This window comes from Leptodactylus fuscus, chromosome 1 (genome assembly GCF_031893055.1).
Source record: "Leptodactylus fuscus isolate aLepFus1 chromosome 1, aLepFus1.hap2, whole genome shotgun sequence".
Classification (NCBI taxonomy): domain Eukaryota; kingdom Metazoa; phylum Chordata; class Amphibia; order Anura; family Leptodactylidae; genus Leptodactylus; species Leptodactylus fuscus.
In genome coordinates this window covers 149,090,186-149,108,330 of record NC_134265.1, presented here as the reverse complement: position 1 = coordinate 149,108,330, position 18,145 = coordinate 149,090,186, and the positions used below count along the sequence as shown (strand labels likewise).

At 42.5% G+C, this 18,145-nt stretch overlaps 1 protein-coding gene across 2 annotated transcripts in view; it reads left to right on the top strand.

Moving 5' to 3' along the window:
• Positions 1–10,943: 10,943 nt before the first annotated feature.
• The window catches only part of GCNT1 (glucosaminyl (N-acetyl) transferase 1), a 39,543-nt gene continuing 32,341 nt past the window's right edge, over positions 10,944–18,145 (top strand). The window contains exons 1-2 of one of the 2 annotated variants that reach the window (XM_075278103.1): positions 11,188–11,240; positions 11,326–11,423. The gene's annotated coding sequence lies outside the window, so the exon portion shown is untranslated. Of the gene's footprint in view, positions 11,060–11,187; positions 11,241–11,325; positions 11,424–18,145 lie in introns of those variants that run through there. The other variant, XM_075278111.1, reaches the window with a different exon arrangement.

The window sequence follows — 18,145 nt, the reverse complement described above, 5'->3', positions numbered from 1 at the left end:
ACACACTGGCAAGGGGTGTGCAGTGAAAGCACACGGACCCCATAGACTATAATGGGGTCCGTGTACTTTGCATGAGATCTCCGCACGAGTCATGCGGACAGAAAAGTAGATTGTGAAGTATTTTTCTGTCCGCATGCTCCGTGCAGAAAGCACATGGACCCCATTATAGTCTATGGAGTCTGTGTGCTTTCACTGCACACCATTTGCCAATGTGTTCGGTAGTCCGTTCGGGGGTCCCCATGTGGACTCCCTGAACGGATTACCAAACGCAGATGTGAAGCAACCCTTAGATGCCTTAGTACTTAGTACTAGTATTTTAGAGCTGTGGAGAGGATGTGATTTTAAATTGTCATTAGCCCACACATAAGCGGTGTTCATATCTGCAGCAGGATTACAGTTTTTTTGTTTAACCCCTTAACGCTAAATCACGTACCTGTACGTCAGGGAATGTGGTTAGTTCCCGCATTCCCACGTACCTGTACGTGATTGAGATCGCACGGGCTCAGAAGCAGAGCCCGTGCGATCTCCACGGGAGGCCGGCTGTATCTGACAGCCAGGCTTCCCCTGTAGCAGAAGGGACGGTGATTGCACCGACCCCCACTGTTTAACCCTTAAGGTGCCATGATCCATAGTGATCATGGCACCCTAGGGGTTTTGGCCGGGCTATAAATCATGCTGCCGGCTGCATAAGGAGTCTGTGTTAGCTGTAATTTACAGCTACACGCTGCTCCTTAATCCCTCCCCCCATCAGAGTGAGCTCCGATGGGGGGAGGGTTAACCTCTTGGATGCTGGGACGAGAGAAAGCTAGTCTATGCATCTGCATAGCTAGCTTCCTCTATAGACTGCAATACACGTGTATTGCAAGTCTATAGTTAGTATAGAACCAGTGATCCTCTCTGATCGCAGGTTCTAGTGTGCTTACAGCACAAATGTAAAAAAGTTTAAAAAAAATAAAAAATAAAGTGTGTAAAACAAACAAAACAAACATAGTTACATTTCTTGTAAATCTGGAAAATCGCTGTTACACTTGTAAGCCTTGTAACGTTCAAAATAAATTAAAATACAATCAAAAGATGATGCCGATATAAAGCAGAGATATGGGAGATAATATTTATTACTATATTTGGGTGGTATGACTATCTGCCTGAAAAGCAGAGAATTTCACATTTTGAAAATTGCAATTTTTTCCAAATTTCCATCAAATTTCCTATTTTTTTAATAAGTAAATACAAAAATATTGATTAGTGTTTACCACTAACATGAAGTATAATGTGTTATGAGAAAACATTCTCAAAATCACTTGTGTAAGTTAAAGCGTCTCAAAGTTATTGCCATTTAAAGTGACACATGTCAATTTTGAAAAAACAGGCCTGGTCCTTAACATACTTTTGGGCTGTGTCCTTAAGGGATTAATTATTGGGACAAAACCAGAAACTCTGATTCATCATACAATGTAAATGAATGGATCTCATTGACTAAAATTGTGCCCAATTAGAGATGAGCGAGTAGTATTCGATTGAGTAGGTATTCGATCGAATACTACGGTATTCGAAATATTCGTACTCGATCCAATACTACTAGCTATTCGCAGTAAATATTCAATTCAGATCCAGCGTTGATTGGTCGAATGCTATACAGTGTATAGCATTCGGCAAATCAACGCTGGTTCTACAGCAGTCTCCATTGAGGTCCGATCTTAGACTCCGACTCCTCACAGACGAGCTTCCGGCAGAACAAGCGTTGCTTGGCCGAATGCTGTACACTGGCCAATCAACGCTGGTCAATGCATTCCTATGACAAAAAAGTCAGTTCCCTCGTAACAGCAAGCTGCCAGCTCTCCCGACTAGCAAAGATGAGCCTGCTGCGGAACCAGCGTTGATTTGCCGCAGGCTCATCTTTGCTAGTCGGGAGAGCTGGCAGCTTGCGGTTACGAGGCAGCTTACTTTTTATCAGCTCAACTGCGATCGAATATCGAATCCCATTATAGTCTATGGGAAAAAATGCTTATATCAGGGGAAACCGACTAAAGGAGAGTCACCAAGTCCTCGAGTAGCAGGAGGAAAGTGTTTAGGAGGAGCGCTGTGCAGTTATAATGGGGTCCGTGCGCTTTAACTGCACAGCGCTCCTCCTAAACACTCTCCTCCTGCTACTCGAGGACTTGGTGACTCTCCTTTAGTCGGTTTCCCCTGATATAAGCATTTTTTCCCATAGACTATAATGGGATTCGATATTCGATCGAGTAGTTGAATATTGAGGCTCTACTCGAAACGAATATCGAATATTTCATTACTCGCTCATCTCTAATATCAATATATTGTCCATTATTTTGCCATGCAGTACTTTTTGATCCTCTATTTTACAAGGAGGCTACAATGGAACGCAGATGACCATAGCCTTATTAAGCAGTTTCTGCAAGGTTTTTGATGTAAAATGTGGTGCAAACTGTCGAACATGATTATACATGACATTTTAGTGCTAGTCAAACTTAGGAAAGTAATAAGCGAAACGGTCAATACACCATTGTAATAGCCCAGGCCCCATTATACATATAACAACCTGGCCAAACCCTGTAACAGGTCTAGCCAGTTAAACATGTACACATGGTGTAATAGGATAATGTACATGCCTTAAAACTGCTTCTACTTGGCCAAGATTATTTGTGTAGAAAAATGTGCATTTAGGTTGAGGCTATAGGGTGACTTTATGCACAAATCTTGCTAAAATGGCAATGAATACTTGACTTGTGCCCTGTTATTACAAAAGTGGCCTTGAGACTACTGTAAAATGCTGAACACATAAGGAAAATAAGCTGATCATTACGCTGCATGTTTAGAAAAGTATACCTTTTGGACAATGTTTGCAGTTTAACAATTGGTTCTATAACTGTTTTAGAGTTTTTTGGTGAGGATTTTGGCGCTGAATCTGAGTCAGAATCCACGTGGAAAAAACGCCTCCTCATAGAGTTCAATGGGTTCCACTAGCTTTTTTTTCTCCTAGCGGAAAAAAGCTTCCTTCAGGTGGATTCTGCCTGCAAAAACCAACACAGTCAATGGGCGGGTGGAAAATCCACGTGGAATTAGCAAAAACCATGTGGAAAAACCACTAGCATTTTTGTCAAGGTCCATACACTGTGCTGGAGAAAAAAAAAATTTCCTAATTCCTGAAGCGGATTTTTTCCTCGCCAAAAAACTCAGTGTGAATGGACCCTTACATGGTGTGACAATACTATACAGTATTTCTGTATCTAATGTCATTTAAAAGAGGACCTTCATGGGTTTGGGCACAGTTTTATATACTGCTAGAAAGCCAACAGTGCACTGAATTCAGCGCACTGTCGGCTTTCACGATCTGTGCCCCGGGTGAGGAGACATCTGTGCTGATACTGTATCGGTGCTGATACTGTAGCTCTTCACAGTCAGAAGGGCGTTCCTACAGTCTGTCAGGAACGTCCTTGTTCACAGCAGTGCCTATAGCGCTGTACTGTGAGAGCGGGGAGGGCTCTCTCCTGCACTGAGAAGCAGACGTCTTATTGCTGGGTGATTTGAAGAGGTGGTGGCAGTGGGAGCAGCGGCGAGGTCGGTAAGTTACATACTTTTTTTTTGTTTTATAATAGGCCACCATCTGCTGGAGTATCCCCAGCAGGTAGCGACCTATTTACCTACCTCCCTGGGCCTGGGCCTGCTCACTGCGGTCCCCACTTCCCCTTCTGCTATAGGACGCGGGGATGGCTGTGAGCAGGCCCGGGCCAGGCTGTGAACCCACTACTGCTATTATTATACTTGGGGGCCTTTTCTGAAGCCTGCGCTAGCAGTACCATACAGGCCTGAAGCCTGTACTAGTAGTAACAGCCTGTTACTGCTAGCACAGGCTTTGGGCCTGTATGGTAATGTCCCAGACCAAGAGATGTCTGGGACATTGCCATACAGGCCCAAAACCTGCTTGGATTAACATCGGAATCGGAAAGGTAACACTGTTTATTATGTTCCCTCACCTCCCCTGGGTCTCTGATTATTATACTCAGGAGTCTGAAAAGACCCCCGAGTATAATAATAGCTCATGGGTGGGCCACTGTGGGGCATAATAGTTGGGTGGACAACTGTGGGGCATAATAGAGGTTGCAGGGTCCACTGTGGCCCCTGTAACCCCTATTATGCCCCACAGCAGCCCCCCTGCAACCTGTATAATGTCCCACAGTCTATTGTGCCACTGTATATAATATACAGTCCTATGAAAAAGTTTGGGCACCCCTATTAATCTTAATCATTTTTAGTTCTAAATATTTTGGTGTTTATAACAGCCATTTCAGTTTGATATATCTAATAACTGATGGACACAGTAATATTTCAGGATTGAAATGAGGTTTATTGTACTAACAGAAAATGTGCAATATGCATTAAACCAAAATTTGACCGGTGCAAAAGTATGGGCACCTCAACAGAAAAGTGACATTAATATTTAGTAGATCCTCCTTTTGCAAAGATAACAGCCTCTAGTCGCTTCCTGTAGCTTTTAATCAGTTCCTGGATCCTGGATAAAGGTATTTTGGACAAACAATTCAAGTTCAGTTAAGTTAGATGGTCGCCGAGCATGGACAGCCCGCTTCAAATCATCCCACAGATGTTCAATGATATTCAGGTCTGGGGACTGGGATGGCCATTCCAGAACATTGTAATTGTTCCTCTGCATGAATGCCTGAGGATTTGGAGCGGTGTTTTGGATCATTGTCTTGCTGAAATATCCATCCCCGGCGTAACTTCAACTTCGTCACTGATTCTTGAACATTATTCTCAAGAATCTGCTGATACTGAGTGGAATCCATGCAACTCTCAACTTTAACAAGATTCCCAATGCCGGCATTGGCCACACAGCCCCAAAGCATGATGGAACCTCCACCAAATTTTACAGTGGGTAGCATGTGTTTTTCTTGGAATGCTGTTTCTTTTTGGACGCCATGCATAACGCCTTTTTTTTATAACCAAACAACTCAATTTTTGTTTCCAAAATGAAGCTGCCTTGTCCAAATGTGCTTTTTCATACCTCAGGCAACTCTATTTGTGGCGTACGTGCAGAAACGGCTTCTTTCTCATCACTCTCCCATACAGCTTCTATTTGTGCAAAGTGCGCTGTATAGTTGACCGATGCACAGTGACACCATCTGCAGCAAGATGATGCTGCAGCTCTTTGGAGGTGGTCTGTGGATTGTCCTTGACTGTTCTCACCATTCTTCTTCTCTGCCTTTCTGATATTTTTCTTGGCCTGCCACTTCTGGGCTTAACAAGAACTGTCCCTGTGGTCTTCCATTTCCTTACTATGTTCCTCACAGTGGAAACTGACAGGTTAAATCTCTGAGACAACTTTTTGTATCCTTCCCCTGAACAACTATGTTGAACAATCTTTGTTTTCAGATCATTTGAGAGTTGTTTTGAGTAGCCCATGATGCCACTCTTCAGAGGAGATTCAAATAGGAGATCAACTTGCAATTGGCCACCTTAAATACCTTTTCTTATGATTGGATACATCTGGCTATGAAGTTCAAAGCTCACTGAGGTTACAAAACCAATTTTGTGCTTCAGTAAGTCAGTAAAAAGTAGTTAGGGGAATTCAAATCAATAAAATGATAAGGGTGCCCATACTTTTGCACCGGTCAAATTTTGGTTTAATGCATATTGCACATTTTCTGTTAGTACAATAAACCTCATTTCAATCCTGAAATATTACTGTGTTCATCAGTTATTAGATATATCAAACTGAAATGGCTGTTGCAAACACCAAAATATTTAGAACAAAAAATGATTAAGATTAATAGGGGTGCCCAAACGTTTTCATAGGACTGTATATATATATATATATATATATATATATATATATATACACACACACACACACACACTATATATACATATATGGGTTGGGTGCGTTATGGGTTGGGTACGTGAAGAAGTGAAAGATGTGTGTGTTGCAAACTTTACAGAGTCAAGTCACAGCTGGAAGAAGTGGTCATGGCGGTCCAAAGGGAAGAGATGGGAAATGTGGGAAGACATCTCCTGTAAGTATTGTATTACTGCACAACATACTACTTCATTGTATTCACTGTAATGTTACTACTAGCACACCCCCCTCGGTATTCAGACCAGGGGGTGGGTGTGCGTCTTTTGAACGTCCGCCACAGGCAGCAGAGAGGCTAGGTTCACCACTGCTAGCATAGGTGAACTTACTGTAAAAACTTGATTAAACAGTATTATTCTTTTTTGAGAGTGGTTGGTGATCTCAGGAATTTGCAAATGGCCTCAGATTTCAAAAATACTCCTATAAAACAATATAAGCATGAAACATGATATATGGGTAATTTAGATATACATTTTAAGATAAAGTATATATATTGTTTAAATGCTTCAGAATGGTTGAGGCAATTGCTGAAACAAACTAATAGGAAGGAGGTGAAAAACACAAAACAGCTTTCTGTATCACAAACACCAATCTTGCTTGAGCAATGACCTGCTCACTTACCATGGAAACCAACTCCTTTTGTTCTTTGACCTCTACTGTAGGTTACAATGCCACTGCATATCTAAATGATGTGGCCCCTGACAATACAGATGTATTGGTAGCAACAACAGGAAGTATCCAGCAATCCAAATATCCAAATCCAAAAATCCAAATTTAACTTTTAATTGAAAAATTGTATAAATGAATTAATATTCAAAACATCGAGCAAAGACATAAAAAGGCAAAAACATACTGGTACAAAAACACTAACGCAACATACCGAACCACTGACGCGTTTCGAGGCAGAGCCTCTTAGTCACCGCTCTGCATTGCTGGTAGTCCGATCCCGCAGCTGAAACACTTTTAAGAGACGGTCCTGGCGCTTGCTGGTCTTTCTTGGGCGCCCTGGAGCCTTTTTGCCAACAATGGAACCTCTCTCCTTGAAGTTCTTGATGATGCGATAGATTGTTGACTGAGGTGCAATCTTTCTAGCTGCGATACTCTTCCCTGTTAGGCCATTTTTGTGCAGTGCAATGATGACTGCACGTGTTTCTTTAGAGATAACCATGGTTAACAGAAGAGAAACAATGATACCAAGCACCAGCCTCCTTTTAAAGTGTCCAGTGGTGTCATTCTTACTTAATTATGACAGGTTGATCTCCAGCCCTGTCTTCATCAACACCCACACCTGTGTTAATGGAGCAATCCCTGAAACGATGTTAGCTGGTCCTCTTAAGGCAGGGCTGCAATGATGTTGAAATGTGTTTTGGGGGATAAAGTTCATTTTCTAGGCAAATATTGACTTTGCAAGTAATTGCTGTTAAGCTGATCACTCTTTATAACATTCTGGAGTATATGCAAATTGCCATTAGAAAAACTGAAGCAGTAGACTTTGTAAAAATTAATATTTGTATCATTCTCAAAACTTTTGGCCATGACTGTATGTACTATCTATTCTAAGCGGCTGCAAACAGGAGTCAGAGGACCCCCATTCTTGAGATACGTTGTACTACACCAATAACTCATTTCTGGTACATGCTGTGAATATGGCATAAATGTGTCAGATGGTTATAAAGTGATACCTCTTTAATCTGATGTCTTTACAGTGGTAAAAGACCTATACATTTTTGCCCATACATTTATTTAGAAAAAAAAATGGTTTAGTAAATATGTAAAAAGGCATACTAGAAACATTACAAATATTGGGGTAGGTACAAAAATGATACATGGTTTACAAAATTTTAGTCAAATAAAAATCTGAAAAATGTGACGTGCAAAAGTATTCACCCCACTGTACTCTAATACCCCTAAATAAAATCCAGTGCAATCAATTACCTTCAGAAGTTACTTAATTAATAGTGTAGGATTTTGCTGGCCACTTGAAATATCGGGCATTTTTGTAAACGGACACTTAAGGACACACACGCACACTAAAGGGCACTACATGATATCCCATTTAAAATAAAGAAAATTGTAAACGTACACAACTAGTGTCCGATGCTAAAATCTTGCACTGACATTAGCTACGGACACTAGCTGTCGGACACCGACACTAGTGTGAACCCAGCCTAAGAAGCTCATGAATGCCTCAAACCAAAAATTGTTTTGGATGAGATTGTGCGAGTATGCAAACAAATCCTCTTCATGCTATTGTATGGTGTATTCACACCCATTGGGCCAGATTTTAATAAGTTACATGTAAACTTAGGTTGTTTGAAAACTACCAGATTTATCATAGTGGGTGATATTGGATCAGAACGTTACAATACAATCTTGGCAGATTTTAGGCTCATTGTAGTGCATTTAAAGAGGACCTTTCATGGTTTGGGGCACAGGCAGTTCTATATACTGCTGGAAAGCCAACAGTGCGCTGAATTCAGCTCACTGTCAGCTTTCCCGATCTGTGCCCCGGGTACAGTAGTGTGTACCGTAGCTCTTTACAGTCAGAAGGGCGTTCCTGACAGTCTGTCAGGACCGTCCTTCTGTACAAGCAGCGCCAATAGCGCTGTGCTCTTAGACCGGGGAGGAACGCCCTCTCCCCTCCTGATAATACTCGTCTATGGACGAGTACTGTGAACAGAGAGAGGGGGCGTTCCTCGCCGCTCACACAGTATAGCGCTATTGTCGCTGCTTGTACAGAAGGACGGTCCTGACTGTAAAGAGTTACGGTACCGGGACCGCTAGCTCTTCACCCGGGGCACAGATCGTGAAAGCCGACAGTGCGCTGAGTTCAGCGCACTGTTGGCTTTCCAGCAGTATATAGAACTGCATGTGCCCCAAACCATGAAAGGTCCTCTTTAAGAAACCCTCTTTGTGACAACTCATGTCTAGAAATTTGAAAAATGTCAGCCCATATTGTGGTGCGTTTATACCAGTGTCTGATCTGGTCGTAACTACGGTAGTAAATCTTGGCCAGAATATTTGTTGAAAAACAAATATTTGTTTCTGAAGCTGAATCTCAGTTCTATTCTCCTGAATGAGATTGTTGCAAGCAGATTTCTTTCGGCAAGCCCAATTAGACAAACAGAAGAATCACACACATTTTCCCAACTTATCTGCTACATGTGAACATACCTGTATACATCCTTTTCAGAAAAACCTTACTGGAGCCTTCCAAATTAGTTTCATGAAACACTCCTCTATAGATAACACACTATAACACTTTGGTTACATGAATTTCAGGGTAAATTTTGTTCATCTGTTATACTGACATCACCTATAATTCGAATATATTCGTGTATCTGAAATCCCTATACACTTAGGGCTTGTCACAATAGGAGCAAAATTCTCCTGCCGCGACTCCGAAGTATGCCCAAATGAATAGGCCTAGTCTGGAGGGTCCTGTCGCGAGGCGGACGCTGCGGCTGAATCAGCCATGGAATCTGCCTTAAGAAAGGGAAGCTCGCTTCTTTTTTCCATGAGTGGGAACAAACCGCTCACGGTAAAAAGGACGCTAGTGGTCTACATAGACCTCTATTGTGAGGGGGCGGATTTTGAGGTGGATTCCACGTCAAAATCCGCCCCCTCTTGCCCTGTGTGAACGAGCCCTTAAACTTTCGAGCATACTTCTTGGTGGAGCAGCTACAACATCTAATAAGATGTGGGGCATAGCCTATGAAAAGGCTCAGAATAAACTTTGATATAAATTATTTTCTGGTTTATAATATATTTTCACTATTAGAGAATGGGTTTACCAACACAGTTAAAAATTGTATAACGCATCAAGTTTGAGTAATATAGACCTTGTGGACAAACAATATTAGGCTAGCACCTACGTGGAAAAAAAACTGGCGTTTTACAGTCACTGCAGTGAAAGGGATTGTAGCGAATTCCATCCACACATTGCAGAATATATACGCAGAGAAACCGATGCAATTTCCAAATCCGTTTCAGTTTTGGAAACTGCAGCATGTCAATTATAACTACGGAAACGCTGACGATTTCCCTATAGGTATGATGGAAGAAGAAACTCTGCAGAAGAAACCTCTGTGGACTTTCTTTGAAAAGCGCTGTGGAAAAACCGCACTGTATTGCTGGTGCGTTTTTTCCCGCAGCGCTTTTTCGCTGCTATGTGATTCGTTTTGTCCCCCTAAGGACACAGCCACAGGCTATGGCCACACATTGCAGAAAAACAGAATTCTTGTCAGTAATTTACAGTACCTACAAAGTGAATGAAATTTAATTTCATCTAATTAATTTCGTCCACATAATGCAGGAGGAAAAAGCTGCAGAAAAGATGAATTTTCAAAAAAATACAGCATGTAAAGTATATAAAGTGGACTGTATACACAATTTATATGGCCCAGCTGTACTCTCCTTATATAATACGCCAGCCTTGATGAATCCCCCCCATTGTACTAGAAATACCAATACAATGCGTATCATACACTTTATGAAATAGAGTAATACTACACAATGGGCTGCGGGGGGAATTATAGAGAGCTATGTATTCTATGCCAATCTTCATAATCCCTGCACCACTTGAGGAATAGCCGGATTTATGTTAAACATCTGTTCTCCCTGTGTTTGCGTGGGTTTCCTCCGGGTACTCCGGTTTCCTCCCACACTCCAAAGACATACTGATAGGGATTATAGATTGTGAGTCCTATATGGGACAGTGACTGTCAATGTCTGTAAAGCGCTGCGGAATATGATGGCGCTATATAATAAATATACAACAGTATCTCTTACAAGTGCGATTTACAAAGTCGCTTTGCCTCATTTGGTCCACATTAGCAAAGAAAGCACTTGTTGTGTATTGCCCGAGGGCGGCCTGAGAAACATTTAGTGCTGCTTGTAAAGCATATAAACTCTCTATGAGGAAATGGCTTACAATTCCTTGCCATTATGGCCAGTGTAAAATACTGGACTTGTGCTACCTGTAAACGCCAGGTGGTGGCGCTGCTCTCCTGCCTTCTCTGCCAAGTGCAGCCTCGCAGTAGAAGAAGGCAGAAAAATACAATCTAAACTCTTCCGGGCACACATCCTGAGATGACGCCACAGTAATCCCACTCTGGCACAAAGCACCATCACCATTAAAGGTGGACGGCTCTTGTCACCAGCGGGATTAAGGTGAGGCATTGCCAGGAGGTGGCGCCTAGAGGGAGGTGCCATTGCTGAGTGGATGCAGGAAGGGAGGGCGGGAGATGAGGAGAGGGTAGCGCCGGTCTCCTCCGGTGTAGTGCTTGAGGTGGGATATTGTCGGCCGTCTGTTGTCCGTGACTTAGGACAGCGGAACACATGTACATGACAGGTAATGTGGCCGGGACATGGCGGGGAGCTGGGGTAACTCTACTATATTACCAATAGATGACTTATGGAGCTTCATGTGCATCTAGGTAACGTTGTCCTGTGCTCTGCCAAGCACTGAACCACGGCTCTACTCTGCCGTCCGACTCCGAGGTGGGGTGCACTGCATGGCGCTGCTTTGTCTGAGGTAAATGGCTTGCTTTCTATGAGGAATATGTCGCACATAGTTTTCTGCCTCGACTTTTTCTGTAGTTCCTATTTTTAGAATAACACAAGTTTTTGTGACTGTTCACACTATAGGTGATGGCTCCTCTGTATACTGGGTCACTGTTCTCTTCACTAACATGGTTTTATTAGTATTTGTAAGAATATTGCTAAATCTACAGGGCTATTGTGAAAATCTCAGTGACTAACATGACACTGAGGTGCAGGTGGCGTCATGTAGAGCTCCATTCACATTCAGAAATGTGATATCCCAGGAGGAAGTGGTGGCAGATTTTACCTCTAGCTCATAGTATTGAGGTTGTAGCTCAGCTAGCAATGGCTGAGGTATTTGTTTAGTCTCTTGATCTTTGTAGCTGGTATCCATCTTACTGGGGCACTGGTACAGACATACACATTAGATGAATGTTGGAAGTAGCGCCATGTCATCTACTGTGTGTACTGGACAATGGCCACTGCTGGGTAAATACAAATACAGAATATATGGATGCCATGTACGCTTATATATGAGGTGAGAGAGCTGTCAGGCGGCGTGTACTACCTACCGTATTTTTCGGACTATAAGACGCACCTAGGTTTTAGAGGAGGAAAATAGGGAAAAAACATTTTGAAGCAAAAACTGGTAAAATATTTAATATATGGGAGTTGTAGTTTTGCAACAGCTGCAAGGCCACATTGACAGGTGACCCTGCAGCTGTACGGGGACGCATAGTGTTTTTTTTTTTTTTTTTGCGGGGCCAGATGTACTTTTTAGTTTACCATTTTGGGGAATGTCTATTGCTTAGATCACCTTGTATTGAAAAAAAAAAAAAAACGGTTTATGATATATGATTTTCTACTTTTTTTTATATATATATTCTAGGGACAGGCGGTGATTTAGAACTTTTATTTATTTCATATTTTTAAAGCTTTTTTTTTTTTTTTTTTTTTTTACTATTTTATTCCCCCCCGGGGGCTTGAACCTGCGGTTACTTGATTGCAAGTCCCATAGACCGCAATACAACTGTATTGCCGTCTATGGGACATTCTGTCTATTAGTATTACGGCTGGTCATAGAGACCAGCCGCAATACTAATATAGCCGTGACAGGCCTGGGAGCCTCATTAGGCTCCCGGCTGTCACCCGAACAGGTCGGCTCCTGCGATATCGCCGCGCAGGAGCCGGCCTGCAACTTCACAGGTACGGGGCCAGCCCCGGGGGAGAAGGGGCCACCGATACTGACCCGGCATCCGCTGTACTAGAGAGGCGGATGCTGGTGAGGGATAGCCGCTGGCACAGGTGCCGGAGCCTGAGACATCGCTCCTCTGCCCTGCATGAAGCCAGCGGCGGGGGGACGGAGGAGCGGAATAGCATCACTCCTCCCGCTGCTGGCTTCATGCAGGGCAGAGGAGCGCAGCGATGTCTCAGGCCCCGGCGTCTATCCCTTGCCGGCACCCGCCTCTCTATTAGAGCGGATGCCAGGCGCCACATTCGGAATATAAGACGCACCCTTCTTTTCCCCCCAAATTTGGGGGGGGGAAAAGTGCGTCTTATAGTCCGAAAAATACGGTACATCTGTCTGATGTGTGCTCATATTAAAATCCTGTCCAGATAAAACATTTGCTGCTACTACAGTGGAGGCTTTCCAAGACCTCCATTCATCCAGTGGAGAGGTAGCACTTCTTGTACTTTTTTATATTTGTGGGCTCATGTATTGTGCGGGGGGCCAAATTATGTGTTGGGGGCTATAAGCCACATTACATGAACATTACTTTGTTCTTTCTTCAATCGGCAGGTCCCCAGTACTTGATAGCTGGGGTCAGCTATATACCTTCTAGTTAAAGACTGAGCAAACAGCTATAGGGGGTCATAATGGTTACCCCCTACTGTCTCCAGGTGTGGGGAATTGAGTACTTAACGATTTTTCCTGAAAAGCGTTGATATGGTGTTTAATGTCCTTGCAACCATGCTGTCTATTGCTTGCAGTACCATAGCACAAGTGACAGGGCAGGCAGCAGGACAGTAGGATAGGTGCACAGCCAAATGTCACATCAATACTTTACAGGAACAAGAGAATCAACAGAATTGTGTGTGATGGTAATTTGAGGTAGGGTCTTTAATTTAGGAGGTGTCTTTAATATCTATGTGGGAAGGTGGGGGGGGGGGAGGAGAATAGGATACTTGCCTATGGGGGGACAGTTACCTGTAGGGGGGAGATAATTGGGACACTATTACCTATGTGTATTAACATCAGCCTCATAGTTGCTTTACTGGCATAGTTACATTTATACAATTTGCAGAATTACTAACACCCCTTTGAAGACAACCACAAGGCTGATGTGGTCTTCAGCGAAAATGAGTTTGACACCCCTGATCTCCTTCATTAGAAAATTATTATTGTTTATTTATATTTATTATTGTTTATTTATATAGCAAAATATTATGTTATATAGAAAAGATTTTATATTATATAGAAAAGATAGACAAGATTACAGTAACTTTTTTTTATGACTGGCTCCGCCCAATATTTCGTCTTGACTCAAAATCTTACTCCACAGCCCTGGTTATTGCAGGAACAAGCTTGTATTTTTAATGGACGTGACATCTTATAAGGATCAGTTTACTACTTTTTTTTTTTTTTTTTAAAGAAGTAGTCTTCATAAAAGAACCTTCTTTTACCTGCCAGTTTGTTGGAAGGTCTTTTCACAGGGCAATGTATAGTAATATGGAAACTCTGTTACTAGCATCATGACGTCCATTTGTAATGTAACAGAACCTGACCAATCCAGATGCATTTTTATCAAATCAAATCAAAAAAGCTTTATTGGCACGGCCGAATAGGTATTTGGCATTGCCAAAGCTAGTAAAGTGGGGGGGAGGGGGAGTTGGATTCGGGTGGGTGAGTGGTGGGTATGGGGGGTGGTTTGGGTTATAACAGTCCATGGAGTCTCATCTTCCTCTTCGTTGGTGACCGCTATATGGGGAGGTGGGGTTGGAGTGGGGTGGGGCGGGTGTATTGGGATAAATATAACAGTCCATGGAGTCTCATCTTCCTCTTGTTTGGTGACAGCTTGCCACGTATTGTGCAGCGATCTCCACAGTGGCCTCTTCTTCTCCCAGTAGGATGTAGAGTTTCCTCTTCTCGCCTGCAGATATGAAGTCTGAGATGTGGGCAGAGACTCTTTGGTAGTAGACGGCCCTCACAGCTGAGTATTTGGTGCAGTGTGGCAGGAAGTGGGTCTCGTCTTCTAGTGCCCCCTGGTCACAGTGCTGGCACAGTCTGTTCTCCCGTGGCTTGTACGTCTGCCTGTATCGCCCCGTCTCTATCTCTAGGTTGTGGACGCTCAGTCTGTACCGGCTCAGGGTCTGTCTGTGCTTGGGGTGGCGTATTCTCTCCAGGTAGGTGGCCATGGTGTAGTCCCTTTGTAGGGATTGGTACACGGTGAGTTTCTTGGAGTTATTTATTTCGTTTCTCCATTCTTCAATGTACCGCTCTCTGTTTGCCTCTGTGGTCGCCTTTATTTCGGCCTTGGTCATCATCTGTTGGTGTTTTTGGTTTGGTTGGTGAGTGTCTGGTTTGCTCAGGTGGCTTAGCCATGCTTGGTGGTGGTAGGAGTCGGGCTTGCTCCCCTGGATGTGTGCCTGGAAAGCTAGCGCCCTCTTCTGTATGGTGAGCCATAGGGGGAGTCTGCCTAGCTCTGCCCTGCAGGCCATGTTGGTGGTGTTGCGATGGACCTGGAGCAGGTATTTGCAGAACTCCAGATGGAAGTTCTCTGTTGGGCTGGAATCCCACTTTGACTGGTCTGAATAGGTGGCTGGGCCCCAAACCTCACTGCCATAGAGAAGGATTGGGGAGATGACTGCGTTAGATATCTTCAGCCAGACCCTCACCGGTGGTTTGAGGTGGTACAGTTGTCTTCTGATGGCGTAGAAGGTTCTGCAGGCTTTTGCTTTCAGGGTTTCTATTGCTGCTTTGAAGCTTCCTGATTGGCTGAGCTCCAGCCCCAGGTAGGTGTAGCTGTTGGTTTTCTCCAGTGTGGAGCCGTTCAGTGTGAATTGTGGGGTGGGGGCTTTATTGTGGCCCTTCTTCTGGAATACCATGACTTTGGTCTTCTTCTGGTTGATGGGTAGAGCCCATGTGGTGCTGAATTTTTCCAGCACTGACAGGCTTTCTTGGAGGTCTTTCTCGGTGGGGGCCAGGAATAGGAGGTCATCGACGTATAGCATCGGCGTATATCACTGACTCAATTGGTTGTGTGAACTAAAAAGCAGCTTTTAGTAAATACTTCATAGTAAAACATGGACTTCAGCCTGGGAGTGACTCTCTCATGGACTATTGGATCAAATGCATGCACCCTGAGGGGGTACCCTTTGGCCTTTTATCAAACGCCGACAGATTCTGAGTTACTGCATAGTCAGTTTATTTCTGCAGTTGTGCCATGTTCTTGTCACTCTTTTATTTTTTAATTTAATTGGCACGCTGTACAAAAAAGGTTGCCTAAAATGTGAAAAACTAAAAAAAAACAAAAAAAAAACCCAAACAGGTTGTTGCAGTTTAATTGTATAGGTCTTGATAGGTAGATTCCTGTATTTACCCTGCAAGTGTTTGTCCAACATTTCATTAATCCCGTAAGAAAATAATGGTAGGAATTTATTAAGACAGGTGCTCTGTACCAGGAGTGTTATAAAGAAATTTGATGGGCTGAGGATCCCTGTCCTGCTCTACCTACTTTTGGAAAGGTGTCCAGCAAGAAGGAAGGAAGTGGCACATCTTCGAACTATGAAAGGACCATGTCCCACAACTACTCCCATCTATAACAGTTTTCTGCTGTAGAGGGAATAGTAAATTACCCTCCAGTGTGTGCAATTTGGCAACTGTCTTGTCATGCATCTGTTTTTATAGTTACCATTTGGCTGATTTTTATTTTATTTTTTAAAGTCACATCATAGCTGTGTTGCAATTTACATTGAGGTCTGTGGTAGAAAAGTCATGTGTAACTTATGTCTTGTGACTAAAAATCAAGCACATTATGCTTTTTAAAAAAAAAATTCGTGACTTGTGTCGAGTGGCGTTATGTTGCAACGCAACAACATTGATAATCATTAGATGCAATGTCTTGTAATATTACGATCTTTGTCGCATGACTAAAGTTGCAGTATAGATCAATGGCATCTGTATGCTGCTATGTGAGTATTCTTTCTGATATGCTGGAGATCTACAAAACAGCACCACAGGTCAATTTCTGAGCAGATTCTGTGTGTTTTCTGTGTGGTGTGGATGGTCTTTCTTAAAATGTCATCCTCTTTTCCACTACTTTAAAATTCTGTAAAAGGACCTTGTAGTGACGTCATTACACGGACAAGCCAATCACAGAGCAGTAGTGATGTGATCACATGTCCTTTTCCAGAAGCAGGGAAGAGACAGTTGTGAGGCAGTGAATCTAAAGCAGGAGGAGGGACTTGCATAGAAGAACCACAGAGTATGACGTGAGGGGTGCGCGGGAACGCCCACGGTGCACGGAAGGGCTCATTTACATATACGTTTTAAAGGTAATTCATTAAAACGGGGGTCTTTTAACAAATGATCAGCAGGACTTGAATAGCCTTTTTAAAGGCTATTCAGTCATACATTTATCTAAAATAGTAAAAATCCAGTGATAGAGCCTCTTTAAAGCCTAAAAGATTATAAAATCCCACAAAGTAACTGGTGTTTTTACACTGTATTATTAGGCCACACAACTTGCTTACTTATGTTGTGAAATAACTACACGCTTTGCCCTTTTGTAAAGTAGAATGAAATGTTAAGGGGTTGCATCTAATTATACAATACTGATAATTGTATAATGTAAATTGATCATCCTTACATTTCTCAATCAAAATTTTATTCTTTTTGGTCTCTTCCAAAATATCTAACCACTCTTTCTTGACTCGTGTATTCTCTGTCTGAAAAATGCAGCTATTAGGAAACATCAGGATCTTGAACATATTTTTCATAGAAGGATTTTCCTTTACATTCACTATAGCAAGATTATCCAGGTTATATAAAGCATTAAATTTGTACATTCCTCTTTGATTTGGCAAAGGGGTTGCTATAAGTAGACAAGCGTTCATCAAAAATGTATGCACTTTTTGGGTAAGCACCATATTGTCCGTCAGGTCACCATTATACAGCAGATACCTGCTATGGGTTTCAAGCAGATTTTTGCAGCCCTTCACTTTCTCTAACAGTAGTCAGGCTCCTGGATTTGCCTTCTTCGGCTTCTATGTGGAAAGCTGCCTTAAAGGCAGTCTATTATTGGCTATACCGTTTTTTAAATGAACGTATCTTTACATAGCCATTAGGCTATTCTCATTATTTTCATTCATTGATCCTCTCAGCCATTTTTTTTAACCTATTATATATGCAAATTACTCTTCAGGGAGCATCGGAAGCCTTTTCCCTGTTCCCTGAGCATCGCTGCATTATCAGCCACCTCCATTTCTCACCACCCCTTTTTGAAAGACAATCCCACTTTCTACACCTTTTCATTGCTTCCAGAACAGCTAGTCACATACAGCGCATGTGCAAGACTTTTTTTTTTTTTAAACTCGTTTTATTGAAAAAGATGTAACAATGAAACAATACACTCAGGAGTACACATAATCAAAACATACAAAATAAAATACAATGAAAAGGAAAAAAGTCTAAACAAACAAAGATCCACCACA